Below are 19,089 nucleotides of genomic sequence, written 5' to 3' on the forward strand. Positions count from 1 at the left end.
ATTTATGTTAAAAGGTCACAAATTATAATTGTTTGGGTGCTGTTTCTGCAGTTAGTCTCTGAAAAAAGGTGAGTGCAAATCAGGCTAAAGCACTTCTTAAAGTGGGTGTTTCACCTAGGAATTCTTGCCATTTAAATTTTACCATTTTCAGATACTTGAGAATTCTATCATTTTATTCTGATTGGAATTTGGACACTTTTAGGAATGAGCAGTCAGTTGTTCTGTTACATGTTATGTTTGCATCTAACTCACGCAATGTGAGAGTTTGCATGAAAGCAAAATGGTTTCATTCAGCCTCTCTACTCAACAAAAAACTCTTGTGTTGTCAATAAAAATCATAATTTCTCTATGGTTTTGAGCTTTATTTGTAGCCAGGGAGTAGTACATGAAAGATTTGGGGCATTTTTAGAATCATAAAATGGTTTGAAAGTGACCTTAAAGTCCATATATGTAAAGTATAGAACACCCTGGAATAGGTACAATCAAATCCCAGTTATACAAACAAAAAGTGAGCATCACCATAGTTGTGTATCCGGTGTCAATGATCTGTATTTCATATGAAAGGATGACCTTTTTGGGACCCTTTCTTCAGAAGTAAAGAACAGTCTGATCTGTTTCCCCCACAGTTGTTAGGGCAGTTGGAAATTTGGTTGATCTTATTTTTTTTCAGCATAACTATCACACGGAATGAGCAGGCCGATTGCTGAGATTGCAGAGGACTGTGCAGCCCCAGGCATCTTCCTCTATGTGTGAAGACTGATTCTGGTTAATGCAAACAAATAAAAATGAACTGCCTAAAAGTTCAGACCAAACACTAACTCAGATCAGGAAAAATATGATCCTTCCCAGTGACTTAAAATGGATGCATGAGGCTTATATGTGATAGTTTGTATAAATCAAATGGGCATTAGATTACACTTTCATCGTTGTGGTTATCTCTTGAATTGCTTAGCATTGTAACCTGGTGAACGTTGGCCAGTGTTGTATTTAATTGCAAAGAAAGTATTAGAAAATTATAGTCTGAATTTGATTTAATTGAATATGGTGGTCTAAAGCTCTGCAACCTGGAGTTTGAGGCAGAGAGAGAAATGGTCAAGAGCCTGGACATTCTGCATGTGGGGTTTTAATGTTTGGTGGTCTCATTACTCAGGTATAAAACAAGCATTTGACTGCAGTAATAATCTATTCAAGATGCTATTTTTAGGCCAATATAAACCTATTTAAAATATGCTATATTAAATATGTAAATGCTTTCCTGTGGCCAAATGAATTTTGTCCACACAATTGTGTAACTTTAGCTTAAGCCACTTTTCAGCTTCCAGCCTCTTAATTGTTCTTTAATCTACGGAGTACAAAGAATTAAATGTGTCCAGTCTTATTAAACTTTTGGTTCATTTAATTATGACGAGAGAGATGATTTACAGTTAGGGTTTTGAGATGTGGACCATTATTATTTTTTCAGACCAGCTCTCTTCCTTTTGCCTATTCACTCCTGAGTGGGTGAAAAGGTCCAGGAGTATGTGGAGAAAATGTCTGGATGGGTATGATCCACGTGAATAGTCCTGCATCATCCTGTGCAGTGATCCTGCCCGGAATTATGACCTTAAAGTTGTCCCTGTTGTGAGAGGAGCTGCAGAAGTTTCAGGGTCACAAGTGAAGTTTCTCAGTGGAGGCTGATGTTGGGATACACAGTTATATCTCAGCTTCCTTTTTATATTCTTTATGCATAATTAGATTTAGGAAGGCCTGGTAAATGTGGAGTTAGTGTTTATTTCCTTTTGTGTTGAATTAGACCTGTCACCAGATTTGTTCCTAGATTCTTACGCATCTTGCACAGCTATTCCTGCTGCTTGTCATCTTCAGCTCTCCCTGGTTTTGCATTAGTGTGGGCTCAGTGGCACTTGATTTAACATCAGTAAAAACTCCTATCAGAACTTCTTACTGTTGATTGTCTCTAATAACTTAATTTTTTTGTATGTGTGTGACTGAGATTTTTGAGGGGAAAAAAGAATCCACGTATTTTCATTGTTAGTGGAAACTACAGATGGGAACCTCAAAGAGGAAGACCGAGGGGCATCCTCTGTAGGTTGTCCACAGTGTATTTGGTCAAGAAAAGAAACAGATTAAGGAATGTGACGTGTGGTTCTTGATGCAGAAAAAAAGCTTCTCTATGCCTAATACATTGGAAAACATTGGTTCAAGAGCAAGTCTCCCCTATGTAAAATTTGCCCCTGTAGTATTATTAAGATAAGTATCCATGTAGGTTCTCGTCAAAACTCAGTGTGGTGCCTGAGGTCAGCTTTGGCTTGTAAATGCAACTTTAGGGAATGTTTTGTGTGGTCCTGTTAAAAAGCATCTCTGTAAGTTGTTTGTTTAGAAACTTATTTACTCCTGTTCTTCCTTGTCTTCAGTTCCTGCTTAAAAAATAGCAGCTGTAAATGAAACACTGTCTGCTTCACAAGGATAATAATAATAATCCTTAAGTGTATACATACCCTCATTGACTGCTTTTTGATGTTAATTTAAAGGTGAATGTTTTCAGTTCTGGATACTTAGACTTTTCTGTGTGGAAAAAGTGTGAGTTTTGTGAGAATGACTGTTGTAAATTGATGAGTACTGCTGTCTGCGATTCAGGGAGGAATTATCAAAATGCTATTTCATAAAAAATCAAATAAACTCTGTGACTGATCAAGTGGGCAAGTTCACATGTCCCTGTAGTTCTTGAATATCCTGGCTTGACTCATTACTACCAGAGAGGTGTCTGTACTTCATCATGTGTTGGCATGTTCCCTGAGACTCAGCATTCCTCTTCTGTAGTATTTCTTGATAGTTTTTTCATTAATCCTTCAAAAGTGCTGGACTGCTTAATGGAGTCGGAATAAAAATAATGCATTTTCAGAAAGTCTTCCAGTGTGTTCTGTTTGCTTTCTGCATCTCACTTAAGTGTTAATCAATTAAGTGATTCTGATTCTAGTCACTCCCCAGGTTAGATCTCGGCAATACAGGGATGGATAAATGTACTCTGTAAATTAGGTGTGAAACGGTTGGGGAAATGCACAAGCTGGTGCTCTGCAGAGCCAAGGCAGGTCTGGCTGGGCTTTATTTTAGCTCATGTGTGGGCAGGCTGGCAAGGCTAGTGCTGAGCTGGAGAGAAGTGGATGTCCTGGGAAGAAATTGCTCCAGTAGGAAAATGCTCAGGTGTTCTTTTCTACCTGTTCTTTTCTATCAATTTATTACTTGAGTTCTGTCATCTGGGCAGTTTTGTTCTGCTCTTTTGGTTCTTTTACACTTTAACTTCTAAAAATTCTTAGCTGGGGGTCACAGATCATCAGGTGCCACAGTTTTGCTTATAAACAGGACCAGAATATTTTAATTAAAAAATTGTTTCCAACTCTCTTTAAGGATTCTTCCTAATGAGTAAAAATTAGTTCATGATATTATATAGATATTATTAGTTCATGATATATTAATGGAAATAAAGCTTGTGTTTCTTAGGTGTCATAATATACCTATAACAAATCTAATTTTGAAATAATAGGCAGAATGACTCTTCTGTGGAAATGAATATCTGCTGAAGATGCCCACTGTAATCTCTGATTGAACTGGTCTGGATATAATTAATTGGTTATTGATAGAAATTCATTTATCTGCTGTGTGAACAATGGAGAAAGATCAGAAGTGAAGGTGCAGCTGCCTCCTATTTCCTGGTAAAGAATGTCTCAGTCTTGAAACCCCAGCCATGGCAGATGCCAAGGTTGGAGACCTGGGCCTGCTGTAGTCTCCATTTATGATACTTCTCCAGAATTCTTTTGCCTACTCTGAAATAATTTCACTGAATATATCTTATCCCGAGCATTCACATATTCAGCAACCTGCAAGTTCTGTTCAAGCTGTGAGTTTTAGGGGGTGTCTAATGTTCTGTTTAAAGGTGAGGATCCTGTTATATTTTTTTTTTTTTAATTTTATGAGCATTTTATATAATGATGTTCCTGTCATGCTTTTGGCCATGAATCAGCACAGCATTTCTGTGCAGGCTTTAATTGAAGCGTGGAGTTGCCTTGCTGTGCAAATGTTGAAGTCAGTGAGACTATTAATTAAAATTAAGTATGCGCATAAGTGCTTTTGCTAAAAATAAGTTGCTTCATAACAGCTTTGGGCCATATTTGGGAAGGAGGGGGTTGTTTTTTTCAAACTTTGGGAATAGGTATATATTTCTCTCTCAACTGCATGATGATAAAATGTAGCAGCAATACCAGAGGGCAGAATGTTGATGGCAAGAACTGTGAGCTTTCTGCCTTGTCAGATGTCACCTAAGCTGCTATTTATTGATTTTTAAAGAGAATAAAACTGTTATGGTTTTTGTATTGCACAGAGACTAGTGGAAAATTTGAGAAGTTACTGCTTAAGCTGGCACTGTAGTGGAAGCGCACAAGTGACAGGACTCAATCAGTTCTTTATCTTCCTTTCTGAGTGCCTGGTTACAGCTCTGTTTTTCTTCCATCAGTTATTTAAAGTTGGAGCTTCTCAGAGTGAGACTCCTTAGGTACTTGTGCTGTGTGTCATTTGTTTTCTAGCTGTGTTTGAGGCCATTAAAAATATTACCAGGGACTACTGAGCTGTGGCTTTTCCCATATGTATTAGACAATTTACAATACAGATTTACTGTACAATTTACCTTATAAAATGAGCTGATTTATTAATTCTCATGGTACCTTGGCAAAATAGCATCCTTTTGTCTCTTCAGTCTGGCTCTTTACCAGACTCACTTTATCATGCCAGCCTCTTACCTTTTTTTCTGATTTCTTTCAAAAATAGACTCCTTATAAGCTCTAGCACTCTTCACCTGCAGCAAACCAATAAATTAATAGTGGAGGGAAGAGACCACTGGAAACATGGATAAGGGGAATGTACACCAAGCTCCCTGTGCTGTCAGGTTTCTCACTGAACCTTCCTGTCTCTTCCAACACTGATCTTAATATCTCTGCCCTGCCTTTTTGCAGGTGTATGTGCTGTGCATAAAGCAGTGGCCACAGAGCTAAGCAGGAAAGATGAGGGACCGTATTTCATGACATGGTGCCAGCCAGGATGAAGCCGTGTTTGCCTGAGGTCACACAGAGATCTGATGCAGGACTGGGGCACAGGTGTTTCCTGACCACAAGCTGATTCTTCTGAGGTGCTTCAGCACGATGTGTGTTGATATGCCCAAGCTGTTGGTTTCTCACTGCTGCCATTCTTAGTCTCTATCGTTTAGTCCATGACTGGTAGCAGAAGATGAAAATCCCATTTGTATGTGAATACAGTGATTCTTGCTGAATATCACATGGTCGTTCCTAAAAGTGGGACTCTGTAGGTTCCTATTTAAAGTAATTTATTAATGTTGTTGATGGGGTTGTGTTTGCTTAGTGTCACTGCCAAAAGTTTCTGTGAAGCACTGTCACATGAACACAAAGCAAAATTTACATTGTTTGGGGAAAAATACCAATGTTTCCATCTTTACTATGAGCACGTCAGTTACTCTTTATTGCTTTTTAAATTTGATTTTGTTGTTGTGTGGTGAGCTTTTCAATAAACATAGTGGTTTCATTTATATAACACTAGAATTATTGTTAATGCCCAGGTTCATACTGCGAATTACGTATGTAATATTGTGTCCAGTGGGATCCTGTATCACAGAATTTGCATAGTTATAGTGCTGGTGACATCGTATCTCATACAAAGAACCCAGGGACCTGATACAATATCAGTAAAACTGTCTCCTAGGTATGATTCAAACAGTTTTATTAGCAACATATGGGGTATGAAGGAGCCACAGAGGGTAGTTTTGAGTGTAAGGGTGCTGGCCTATCTTTTTCAGCCTGTAATTATATCAGTCCTCTTCTATGGCATTATTTGTTGCTGCTCTGGGATTGCAGAAAAAATAACTACTAATATGATGACACAAAGGATCAGAATAAATTATAATTGTTGACTTTACAAGAAATTCATTGGCAAAAAGGCTTACTGTCCAAAGCTTGGATGTCATTTCTGGTGCAGCTTCAGAGCTAAGCCACTGCACTAAATAATATAGTTTTCAAAGTCTTAGGGTTTTCTGGCAACCTTATCCTGCTGTATTGGATGCTTTTGTGATCTGACAGATACAAGGAAGAAACTTTTTGGCTGCATTTTGGTTTTTAATCTTAAGCTAAAGGAGTGCATTTTGTTTAATTGATAGTGGGATATTGAACTCTTGTTCCCCAAATGGAACATATTCTAATTAATCATCTTGAAATAAAGAGTTCATAATTTAAATTATGACATTAAAAACTTGTGAAAATATAATTAGAAAATTACAGTAGTACTCTGTTTAGTTGTACTTCTTAAAGTCATGAAATAGGAAAAAAATAACTTCTACATGTTGTAAAAATGATAAAAGTTTGGGGGTTTAATGTTTCTGCCAGTTGGCTGAAGAGCCACAGTGTGTATGTAGCTATTAAAGAAAAATAGTATTTGACTACTTCCCATATAATTTTTAAAAATCCGTGTGTTTTAAAACACTGGGCTGGGCAACTTCTCTGCCCAAGAGCCTGTGTAGGGAATTGGGACTGTTATTTAGTCAGAATTACTTCTGAATATTTTTATTCCTCACTGAGGTTCAGCGTGGAACAGTCTGGGACCTCTGTGCTGCTTCACTGATGTGGAAGCATCTTTTAATCTACTTGTTTCCATTTCCAACACAACTGTGTTGATCTTACTGTGGTTGCAATAATATAGTAAATACATAATTTTATCTGGAAGGGATCCTTAGAATTGTTCATCCCTTGTTTTCAGGTAGGATGAAACTTTTTGAATAATTCCTGGCTTAATGACATTAAACAAGATAATAATAAAGAATCCCTAATTTATAACTTAATTGCTAAACTTCTTTTTAGGGTTCAAGCTCTCTGCTAGCACTTCATTTTTTTTGGTGAGCTTTTCTGACTTCCAGAAACTTTTGAAGATAATTGCAGGTGATTGAGGAACTATTTTAATTTGTTCCCGTAGTATCCAACACTAAAAGTCCTCAGACTTTGCCAGTTTGTATTTGTTTTGAAAAATACCCTCTCATCCTGTATCTGCTTTATCTCTTTGGGTGTTTTGACTGGAAGCTCTCACAAATTTGCTGCTGTTGAGAATCTCAAGTTCTTCTGTGAAAACTGAAGTAAAATTGTAATAAGCCTTTGAATTTTGAGAAATAAGTAGAAACATGTAGTGAGACTTGTGATTGAGAAGTGGACAGATGTCAGCTTGTAGGTGCGTAAACATCACAATCTTCTGATCTTTAGTGCAGTTGTCCCCTGGCTCCAGCACAACCGGCTACAGGGTGAAATGGTCATTTCCAGTGTTCCTCAAAGTCAGCTTGCTCTTTAGACATCATTAAGTATAAACTTGAACTGTTTTAATGCAAATTTTTTTGCCTTTTTAATGCTGTTTTGCATTTTTCATATTTTTTCTCCTTTCCCATATAATTTGTTGTTTGGAGGAGAGAGTTCCCACCCACTTTGCTAAGGATGGTAAAGGAGTGATTTCTGAAAGTAACTATTAAATAAAAAAAGTTATATAAACATATCTGGACATCACATCATAGGGACTTCAGAGCTGTCTCAGAAGCCTCTAGAGCCACTCATGTTAATTGTTGCATATCTTGTAAATGTGTTTATTTGAAAGTACTGGAAGCCTTCCAAGAAATTTCTGTATTTAAAAGGGCAAAAAGGATGTCACAGTGGATTTAGTCCAGGACAAAATAAAGTAAAGGTTAACTTGGACTTCCATCAGTGAAAGCTTAAAAGCTAAAAATAAATGCTGGACACTATGGTTTTGTGATAGAAGGATTTGTGAGACAAAGCTGATTTTTTTTTTTTTTTCCATAGGATTGTGTGTCTGGCCTTTATTGCTATATTTAACTAATTTCTTTTGAAGCATTAAATCTTTGCAATGCAATATTTTGATATAAAAACCTAGGTTGTATGTAGCTGAGACAGAAAAGATGAAAAATGTCCTGTTGCTTGAAGTGTGACTTTTAATGAGATAAGAAAGGCCTACACCTTGTGGTTCCCCAATGTGTTCATGGCCCACTTAATCAGCAATTTCATTGTGATATAATTTTTGTTGCTTTATTTTTCAGATGATGCAAAGCATGCTGGAGAAATATGTCTGCAGTTAGTCACATAGTTTAGTCATCAAAATACAGGAACGCTATAGTTTGGCCAGAAAACCAGGGTGGGAAACCCCACTGTGAGAGTCAGGGGTGACACAAGGGGAGGCAGAGAGAGCTGGGACAGTTCAGCCTTGAGATGAGTGGGCTCAAGGGCAAAAACTGAAATAGAGGAAATTCTGTTACAATGAGAAGTTTTTTTTCTGTGAGTGGCCAGACACTGGAACAAGTTGCCCTCAGAAGCTCCATCTATGGAGATACTCAGAACTGGAGGTGGTCCTGGGGACCCTACTGTTCTCTGGTTTGGGCAGAGGGTTTGGACTGGTTGCTCTCTGGAGGTCCATGATTGTGGGATCTCCTGTTTGCCTTTATCTCCTGTGTGGTCTGTCTTCACAGACATGATTAGACTAAGGAAGTTATTTGGATAAATATTTGTATGGTGTAGTATTGGGCAGTATTTGGATGGATCTTCTTCACAAAATCACAGAATGGTTTGGTTTGGAAGAGACCTTAAAGGTCATCCAGTTCCAATCCCCTGCCATGGGTAGGGACTCCTTTCACTAGACCAGGGAGCTCCAAGCCCCATCTAGGGCTGGTCTCGGGCACTTACAGGGATAGGGAGACTGCAATCCATCTGGGCAATGTTTAGGCTCTTCTTAGCCTAAAACAGTTGGAAAGTTAGACCAGATGAGCTCAAATTCTCTTTTCTTTTCTTCCCCCAACTCTATTTAGATTGAAGAATGCTACTACACTCAGGAAAATCACACTTTGAAATCTGTCCATTGGACTGAAGCAGATAAGATGGGTTGGAAGAAATACTGCTCAACACTGAGATCCATAGCCAAGATTCCCAGACTGCTTTGGTGAAGAGCTCTGAAGCAGCACCACCTGGTATTTTACTGCTGCCAGTTATGAATGCAGGTAATAATGCTTCTGATAAATATGATGTGTTTGTTAGAGGAAAAGGGGAGAGAATTCCCTGTTTGAGAGGCTTGATGGTTTGGAATTCTTGGTGTTATTAGATGTCTGTTAATGATTTTTTTTTCTCTGCTTGACCTGAAATGATGGCATGGTTCACATTGTACTTCAGTACATGGTAACTCTGACAAGGTTACATTTTTTAAATGTATTAAAGGAATTAAAGGAATCTTTCTTTCAAGACACAATTAGCAACATGTTTGATTTCTCTTTTTCTGCTTTTCAATCAAAGCCTGGATTCATGTGGTTGCAAGCAGAGAGGGGAGATGTTAAGATCATGAATGAAGTATGTCTGCTAACAATTGGGCTACACCTGTACTTCAAGTAGACTGGCTTCATGTGGCTGTAAAAGAGTGACAGAGTGACAGACTTAAGTGACAGCTGGGACCTACAGCAAAATAGGAAGGGGTGACCAAAAATATTTGGCCATTCAGATATATATTTATTTACCACTGTGCTGCCTCCCCCCCAAAAAATCAACATATGTTCAAACTAATGGTAGTCAGCAGTGAAATGAGATTGTATTTTATAGTTTTGCTGGGGAAAATTAATTTCCCTCACACTGAGAATTAATAAATTTGGTTGTATCTTCAAGTTAAAATGACACTGCAACATAACTTCTGTGACTCTAAAACTGCCCTAAGCCTGGGCTGTTTAAGGAAACAAGCTGGTGTGCCATAGGGTGTGTCAGTGCCATTCCTTCTCCTCTCCCCTTTCTTTTCCAGTAACTTCTGAATTCATCAGACAACCTGTACTGCATTTACCAGAGGAGTAGGTGCTACAGGAAGTAACAGACTTTCAGCTACTCACATGAAATCTGTGCCAAGGACTCTATATTTTTAAGCTGTGAATTCATTTATGATTAATGTTTTAATTATTTGTTTGTGTCCTAATTTCTGCCACGTTTCAAATTTAATTAAGTTTGAGATATAGGAGTAAGCAACAAACTCCAGGGCCTTCCTTCTTTCTCAAATTGCTTACAACCACCACAATGCTTTCTCACCAGGGGATTTTGTCAGAGCTGTGGTGCCTCTGAGGCTACTTCTTGCACAGAAGGAGCCTCATGAATTGCCCAGAGCTGAAAGTCACATAACCATAAAGGAGTGTTGTGTTTTGGTGTTTGTCAGCAGGTGGAAGGGGACAGGTAGGACACCCCTGTCCTGAGCTGGGGAAAAACAGCCTCATGTGGGGAGAGCAGTGTCTCTGTCTCCCAAGTGAGAGAACTTGATGTGATGAGAGAAAAAAAGAAATACAGTTCACACAAATATTAAATATTACATACAGTGTAATTTTTTTACCATAAACTGTAAAAAATGTATGTTTTGAATTCCTACTAATGTGCAGCCATCTATGGTTTTCATTATATAGAATAAGGTTTTCAAAACTCTGAGTCTCTGAACTGCCATTCAGATGATTCAAACATTCAGGTGCCCAAGTCTCATTGCAACTCCATGGAATTTTTACCTTTTCCTTTGAAAAGGGAGCTGAAACTTACTTGGGTATTTTTTCTAGAATACTTTAATTATCTGATGTGGAGCACAGGGGAAGCACAGGCATATAAATACCCTGAGCACAGGCAAAAACAGTCACAAGCCTGAGTGCAAATGGGTGTTTATTGGGGTGAGTGGAGATCAGATGGACACCACCAGTGCTGCCCTTGGAGGTGACCAACTTCCAGTGTCTAATTATTCCAGGTGTATCCTGGGTAGGTAGACACAACCTGTCCATCTGTTGCTCATTTCACACTTCAGTGTGTGGCTGAGTGACCCCATAAATGTTACTGATGTTCACATGCAGGCTTTGGCACCCAAGTGTTATTTTTAAGTGTAAAAAAAAAAAAATACAGGGTTGGTGTCAGCCTACCTAATTTTTCAAAATTATTGGAGGCTTACAAATGATAAAGCTTAATTCAACACCAGGAAAGGAAGAAATTTTTCCCTGTGAAGGTGGGGAGGCCCCAGCACAGGGTGCCCACAGAAGCTGTGGCTGCCCCTGGATCCCTTGAAGTGTCCAAGGCCAGGTTGGATGGGGCTTGGAGCACCCTGAGATAGTGGAAGGTGTCCCCTGCTTTTGGCAGGGTATTGGAACAAGTTGTTCTTGAAGGTCCCTTCCAATCCAAATAATTCTGATATTCTGCAATTTTCTACTGTTCTGTAGATTGTTACTGCTAGAAGCTTTATTTTTTCTGAATTCTGAAAACGCAGCACTTTAAAATCTCAGGAATATGTCGGTGCAAAGCACAACAGTACCCTGAGTTCAAACAGCAGCAGTGAGGAAGGAGCACAGACACTTGAATCGTGTGGTTACTGCTGTGAATGTACCTCAGAGACTAAAACTAGAACCCTTTCTCACGCTTTCCTCATGCAGAAGAAAAGGCAAGTGCAGACCTTGAACTGGTACATGGTATCTACTCATATCTGTTTATACATAGGCTGATAGGTTTTTTTGTCTGACAACTTAAATTTGAATATTATCTACTGGAAATTTCACAGGATTCCGGTAAACAGGTAATAATTATTTCTAGGTGATTTCCAGTGTGACAGTCATTAACTCACTGTTTCAGGTTACTTGGTGACACTATCTTCAAATTTTTTTTTTTTTTTTTTTTTTTTTTTTTTTTTTTTTTTTTTTTTGTTGCTAATGAGACAATGCTGGTGTAGTTACTCAGATGTTTACTGGGAAACAACAGCTGGATGGGTGCTAACTGAAACCTGCCAGTTCAGCCGGGCCAACGTGCTTGATAGGACCCTAGTGTAGTCAGAATGCATCTTGCAGGAGTAAATCTTAAAATGCCAGTTTTCTGTCTTGTATCTTTTATTTTGGGGTTTGTTTTTTTTTTTTTTTAATTTTTCATAAATATATTCTTAGAGCAGAGCAATTCTAGGCATGTCTTATGGGCACACTTACAAACAATTTGAATATATTGCTTAGGATGGGCTCAAAGATACAGAAATGTGTATTTTTCTTTATATACATCCCTTCACTTTAGGGATATTTAACTTTTACTGGCTTACCTTGTAGCAGAAGAGGGATGTGGATCTGTAGGAAGCAATATTCTCACCGAGGCAGCCTGTGCAGAAGTCTTGTTCCTAGCTCACCTGTAGCATCCAAGTTGTGGAATAAACCCTGGATTTTAGAGTGTGGTAGTTTTGCAGCACTGAACAAGCTTTCTAGGCCGACTGGTTCATCTCAGGTTAGAATGGAAACTAAAACCTCTCCCTGCATGTAGAGGGGGAAGCCTAAAGAGGAAATAATGACTTAAAATATGCTTTCATCTGCTGTACTGAAAGAAGATAAAGGTGGGTTGGTTTTTTTTTTTTATCTTTTTAATCAGACAAGCTGTGTTTTGTGATGTAGTTTTTTGGCAGTTTAATTATAGCCTTAATGCATAAGTGACTGTACAGTCCTAAAAGCATTTGACAAAACCTAATTGTGTGTTCAGTGGTCAGCCGAGACTTACTGGTTGGGGTTGCATGTTTTTAGTCTGTGAGGCTATTGGCAGCTGAAAGAGTTGTGTATTTCTATATCCTTTGTGAAGCTGTAATGAAAATGAAGTTATCATTGTGAAACTTCCAGTTTTGACAGTGAGAATGGCCCTTCGATCTCTGAAGGCTGCTGTATTCTCCATAGAAGTTGAAACCATAAACACTTTATGGCACAAGATGAGTTGCTGGGATTCAAACATAAATTTTAGAAAGAAAAAGGAAAAAGAAAAAAGAGTGAATGGCTGCATGCGTGGATGTATTGAATTGCTGTGGTGAAGAGCCATATGGTATTTTGGTGACTTCTGTGTATTGGGAAATTATAGATTACAGGTGAATGGGACCTGCAGATGTTCTGTGGGTAGGAATGACTTTATTTTAGTCAAATAGTGGTTTTTTTGTGCAGTTTGCATTGTCCAGATTGCTGAAGAATTTTAGCAGATTAAGTATTTCTATGTATTAGTCATTGTGGAAGGAGAATGGAGTCCAAGACCATGGGCCTAAGCCACAATCTGTAACCTTTTTTTGCATAGAAGAGCACACAGCGAAAAGAATATTTTCCTGTTCATTCTTTGAAAATGAAAGCAAAGGAGATTGACATCCTTTTACTCTTTCAGTCAAGTGTCACTCATCCTGAAGTTGTAATAATCAATTCAGAATGGCTACTTACACTTCTTTTACAAAATTGGATGAAAGGGCTTTGCAGATAAGTTAAAGACCACAGGGAAAAAAAGCTCATAACTTCATAACTTTAAACTGAATTAGTTGTTTCTTTGAATTGCTTGTTTTTAGTCATGTTGCCATAGGTATCAAAGCAGAGAGCTATTATCATTCCTTTGTAAGGATTGCTGCTGTTTTATATTCACGTTGCAGCATATCAAAGGATGGGTCTGCAGACACTGAGGGGAAGGTGTGTTCTTTCAAAGATATGCAAACACACCTAGAGTGAGTTGGTCCAGGTACTGAGGATGCGCTGACAGGGATTTACAGATGGCAGCAGCATTGTGTCATTTCTGAAGAATCTTCATCTTAGTTGCTAAAGCTTTTTTCTGAGTTTTTTTAATCTCTGCCAGCTAAAACTTGCTCAAATGCTGCTGCTCCCTACACTTACAGCTTTGTCTTGCTGTTTGGAAGGACCTGGCTTGTTAACTGCCAGTGGGTGTTAATGGTACATCCTGCTCTTACTGATCTGTGTTCAGCTTTCCTTCACCCAAAATGATGTCTCCATGTGAAAGGATTTGCAAAAAAACTATTGAAACTCTTGCCCAGAGAACCTGTGGATACCCCATTCCTGGGAGTGTCCAAGGCCAGGCTGGATGGAGCTCTGATCAACCTGGGATAGTGTGAGATGTCTCATGGCAGGGGCTTGGAATGAGATGACCTTTATGGTCCCTTCCAACCCAAACCTTTCTATGATTAGGGCTTTGATACCCTGGAAGAAATCTGAAGACCTGAACATTATTGGAATGGGGGAATGTCTCAATAGTTTCTGCAGTGATTGTAACCAGCTCTGCATCTCCATGTGAGCAGTGTACCAATTGCTCTCAGTCTGTGAATTAAAAGGGATGTTTTGGTTCAGACTTTGGGAAGACCTTAGAAGCACCTTCCAGTGCTTAATGCAGCTTCAAGAAAGCTGGAGGGCAACTTTGGACAAGGTCTTGGAGTGGTAGAACAAGATGGAGTGGCTTCACGTGGGCGGAGGGCAGGGTTAGATGGGATGTAAGGAAGAAATTCCTCCCTGTGAGGGTAGTGAGGGCCTGGCACAGGCTGCCCAGAGAAGCTGTGGCTGCACCTGGAAGCGTCCAAGACCAGGGTGAATGGGGCTTGGAGCAACCTGGTCTAGTGAAAGGTGTCCTAGCCTATGGCAAGAGATTTGGAACAAGATGATCTTTAAAGTCTATTTCCACCCAAACCATTCTGCTGTCAAGGAATAAATAGAAAAATTTAATTTTGTTATCAAAGATAACGCATCAAGTGGTATTGCAGCAATACTGAGAAGTTTTGGCTTAACTTTGTTCATAACTTCATACGTGTCACTGCCAGTAATTTGAGTGTGAGCCACTCATGTGCCTGATGCTGCTCCCCATCACAAAGAAATGATTGTTTTATTTATTTTTCAATAAGCATACCTAGGCAAGTCATGGAAACACAACCTAAATGAGCAGAGCCCCCAGCTCACTCTTGCAAGCAGAGCTATTGGAACCTGCAGAGATTCTTGTACCAAACCCAGGGTATTTGGGAACGATGATTATTGTTTTTACACTTGGATCTTTTTGTACTGTTTTTATTTAGTGTCATTTCACTAAATAACAGTTTAGTTTAATCCTGACTTGAAAGACCTGCTTTAAAGCTGCATGCAGTGACTGATTTTCTTTTGAGGACTTGAATCTATTTACAGAATCTCTCTACTGTTGTTAACTAACTTCTTTGCAATGTTTTCTTTCAACTTTGGAAATTCATTAGCTGTAACACCACGTGTAAAATGTCTTCAGTCTTTGAACTGATGTTTTATTTAGAAGCCTGGCATATCTGTGAATCTAAATTAAAAACAAAAAGCCATTTAGTGAGGAAATAGTTAATAACAGAACATTACAAATAGTGTCTGAATAGGCTGTTAGTTTTCTCAGGAAGTTTTCGTTTTCTATAATTTGCTGCCTCATTATTTGTAATAGTGAAATTGCTCCTTACCAATCCTACCAATCCCTTATATGAAGGAATGAAAGTGGTGTTGACAGTTCTGGGTGGAAAATACTGAGTTAGGCTTACTGGGCCATATTCTGTATTGAAGTGAAATGTAAGAACCCAAACTATTGCCTGGAGTGATCATTTCCACAGGATTGCAAACAGAATTCTTAGTATCTTTGTGGAATGGCTGAGACTCTCCAAAGCTTATGACTAAATGCACCTCAAACCTTGATGTCAGCTGGCCCAAAATTGGAGTGAAAGAACCTGGGGGTGAGTATTCACAGCTGCTCCGGGACCTGCACTGGTGGTGCTGGTGGGTGGTGTTCTCTCCCCAGTTGTGTTATGGGGTAATTTTTGTCCTGTTATTTCAAGATTGGGATTTTGGTAGTCACTAAACTTCTCTTTTTCATGGACGATTGAACTTATAAATCTTCTAGTTTGAATAATTCTGCTTTACATACTTTTTCCAGTCCTAAAATACCTGCTGTTTTAGTGCCATCAATGCATAAACTCATAGTGGATAAATTGTAAGGTGATTTTGTTTTTAATCAGTCATTGAGGAAGATGTTTTAATAATTTTAAAAAGTTAAGTAGTGTACGTAAAAAGTTGCTGACTTGCACTTTTTTCTTGTTTTATAAAGCATCAACATTTTGGTCAAAAAATTGTGTGCTAAGTAACAGGTGAACACGATTAGAGGGATGGAGCATCTTTCCTACAAGGAAGGGCTGACAGAATTAGTATGCTTCAGCCTGGAAAAGAGAAACTTCAGGGTGAGAACTTGCAGCACCTGAAGGGAACCTACAAAATGGTGAGAGACTTATTTATAGGGTCATGGAGTGACCAAGGGGAAATGGATTCACACTGATAGGGGACAGAGTGAGATGGGATATTGGGAAGGAATTCCTGTGAGGGTGAGGAGACCCTGGCACAGAGTGCCCAGAGAAGCTGTGGTTGCTCCATGCCTTGAAGTGTCCAAGGCCAGGTTGGACAGGGCTTGGAGCAACCTGAGGTAGTGGGAGGTGTCCCTGCCCATGGCAGGGGGTTGGACTGGGTGAGATATAAGGTCCCTTCCAACCCAAACTGCTCTATGATTTTGTCTCTTAGTGAATAATTAAAATGACTGTTTGCAAGTAACATACATTTTGTAGCTGCTGCTTCTTCCAGAGCAACATCTTTCAGAAGGTTCAGTGTGTTCTCTTTGAATAAAAAGCAGTTTGGTAACACTGGAAATGCTTTAGAGAACAGCAGAGAGTTGTTATATTGAAAGACTTGAAGAGGCAATACATTAGGCTAAAAGCAGTGGCAGTACCTGCAGAGCTCACTGTACGTGCCCTTAAGCTAAAGATAATAATTAGTTGGTTGTATTCCCCTGCAAACCTGCCCAAGTGTTGATGTTTATGAATTGCAAAGATCACCAGCTCGGGCTCTGAGCTGCCAGAGTTGTTTATGCCCTTTCAATTTTTAATGTACCTGTAAGATGCTTTGATGAGGGCATTTAATCCAAAGGGATTTGCATGCCATAATCATACCTCTGGTGATTCCAGCACAAAAGTGAGGGTAGTTCTTCAAAATATTGTGAGTGCTAACTTCCACTTCAGTATTAATAATGAACATTAAGAGCATCTCTGAGAAAATCTTCATATTTTGTTGGCCAAACAGGATTTGGTTGCTTGTGGGATGATGGTCATTAAAAGTGGTGAAGTATATGCTGTTGGGTAGCCTGAGGAGTGAGAAGTTGCTCACAGCTTGGGGATACCTGCTTTGCTAATTAGTTCATACACATTCAGCTCAGGCAATTTGCACTTCAGTCAAAAGGAAATATTTGACTAGAATCGACTTTTCCCCGTCATTCTGGTACAGTGGGTGCTGCTGCTGTCTTCAATAAAACCACAGGTGTCAGAACGTTGATTTAAATAAAAATAAAATGTAAATGATAATAGCAAGTTTACACGGGATAGGAGTAGTTTTTTGTATGTAAAATTTGTACTACGTTTAAAAACAGTGTGTGTACATACATAAAATTGTTTATTTTTTACCATGAATATTTTAAAGCATGTGTATTCAGGCTCCTTAAAGTTTTACCATTTTGTTATTTCAGAAGTCTCAATATTTCATTGCATATTCCTGTAAATACAGCAAAACTAGTAAAAAATAAGATAAAAAATAGATCTGAGCCTGCTTGTGCCAAATATTCCATGTTTGATGGAGATGTGGTAAGCTGTTGGGTGACCTTGGATTAACTGAATTTGAGGGGAAAGAAGTAAAATTGTATTTTCTTTTTTCAACTGGAAGATGTTGTTAACATGAAGTCTTAATATGAAGCTCCTTGAGTTACAGGGTTAGCAAATTTATTGTTCTTTTGCTTAGCAAAAGAACAATAAATTTCCACTTGGGGATGGAAGAAAATAACATAATTATTAGTATTAATAACAATTATTTTGCCATCACAGAATTACAAAATTATTTGGGTTGGAAGGAGCCTTAAAGACCCTCTAGTTGGTTTTGATAAGTTTAAATAAAACATTATGGAAAAAAGATCATGTGAGTATATATTACCTGAACTATACTTAAGCAAATTAAAATCTGAACTATCTCCACTGAAGGATAAGAGTGGGAGGAGTTTTTCACCAGGCAAGGCAAAATATCAAAATTACAAATTACAGCTGGGCTGAGGAGATGCAGCTAATTCCTGAGCTGCAGAGCAGGTCTCTAAAAGCTGTGGTAAGACTATCCTCAATATAAATACAGCTGGTAGTATTTTGGTATAGTTCCATTAGTTGTCATGGCTCTGTTTAGGAGATCCCATTGTGCCAGTGTGGGACAGTGCTGGTGGCTTCATGTGGAGTGTGACTATAAAGCTGGAACATGTTTGGAACATGTATGTTCATCATCTTATATAAAATATGCATATAATACTTGTTTATAAGCATCAGTTAGGTAACAAAGAGTATTATTATGCAATGGCTATTATATATCAAAATATATAATATAGATTATTCCATGTGAGCCCAATCCTGAGAGCTCTCTTGTGGGTAGGTGCAGCTCGAGGGAGGCTGGCAGAAGCAGACCTGGTGTATTTTTTAGAAGCCTTTGGTTAACAGCAGCCCTGTTTCAGCCATGTGCTTTTCTGGAAAACAGCCTTTTCTTAGAAAATTTTAAGCCAAGTGGCATTTTACCTTCAGTTCTGTAGCAGATAAGAATTTTTAGATTGCAAGAGATAACGTATCATGTATTGGTAACCTCTATCAGTTTCTCAGTAAGTCTCCTCTAGCAGGTTTTTCAAAGCTTTAGTTATGATCCATTAATCTAAAATGAGTTAATTTAACCTCAGATATTTCTCAAATGATGGTGTGAGCAGAATCTCTCATCCTGGACTTTCTTCCACTACTTACCTGTTTCCGGTTCTTCAGATAAAAACTCCTCTGCTCTAACAATTCTACAGAATCCACACCTTGTTTTTTAATTACCTGTTTTCAAATACAGCTACTTATTTTCTGAACACTTAATCACAGGGCAACAAAGTGATTTAATTGTAAAATGCTGCCCTATCTGATACCTTATATTTATTTTTCTGATCATTTAATGTAGGTGCTGCTGGGATAATTTGCTAGGTTGGTGAAAACCGAAGGATCTCTGTCCCAAAAAAAAAAATATCTTTTTGCAGCAAAAAATTAGTACATAAAGTTATTTGGAACATTCTGGCAAAAAAAATGCATTACTGATGTAATTTAATTGAAATTATGTGTACAATCCCAGTAACCTTTAGGCAGAAA

The 19,089-nt window shown here is 38.5% G+C and overlaps 1 protein-coding gene across 9 annotated transcripts in view; it reads left to right on the forward strand.

Annotated features, from left to right (window-relative positions):
• The window catches only part of GTDC1 (glycosyltransferase like domain containing 1), a 170,129-nt gene that overhangs the window by 12,825 nt on the left and 138,215 nt on the right, over window positions 1-19,089 (forward strand). For all 9 annotated transcript variants that reach the window (XR_009487292.1, XM_059852520.1, XM_059852521.1 and 6 more), the window contains exon 3: window positions 8,903-9,091. The gene's annotated coding sequence lies outside the window, so the exon portion shown is untranslated. The remainder of the gene's footprint in view (window positions 1-8,902; window positions 9,092-19,089) is intronic.

The sequence above is a fragment of the Haemorhous mexicanus genome, chromosome 8, assembly GCF_027477595.1.
Source record: "Haemorhous mexicanus isolate bHaeMex1 chromosome 8, bHaeMex1.pri, whole genome shotgun sequence".
In the NCBI taxonomy this organism is placed as follows: domain Eukaryota; kingdom Metazoa; phylum Chordata; class Aves; order Passeriformes; family Fringillidae; genus Haemorhous; species Haemorhous mexicanus.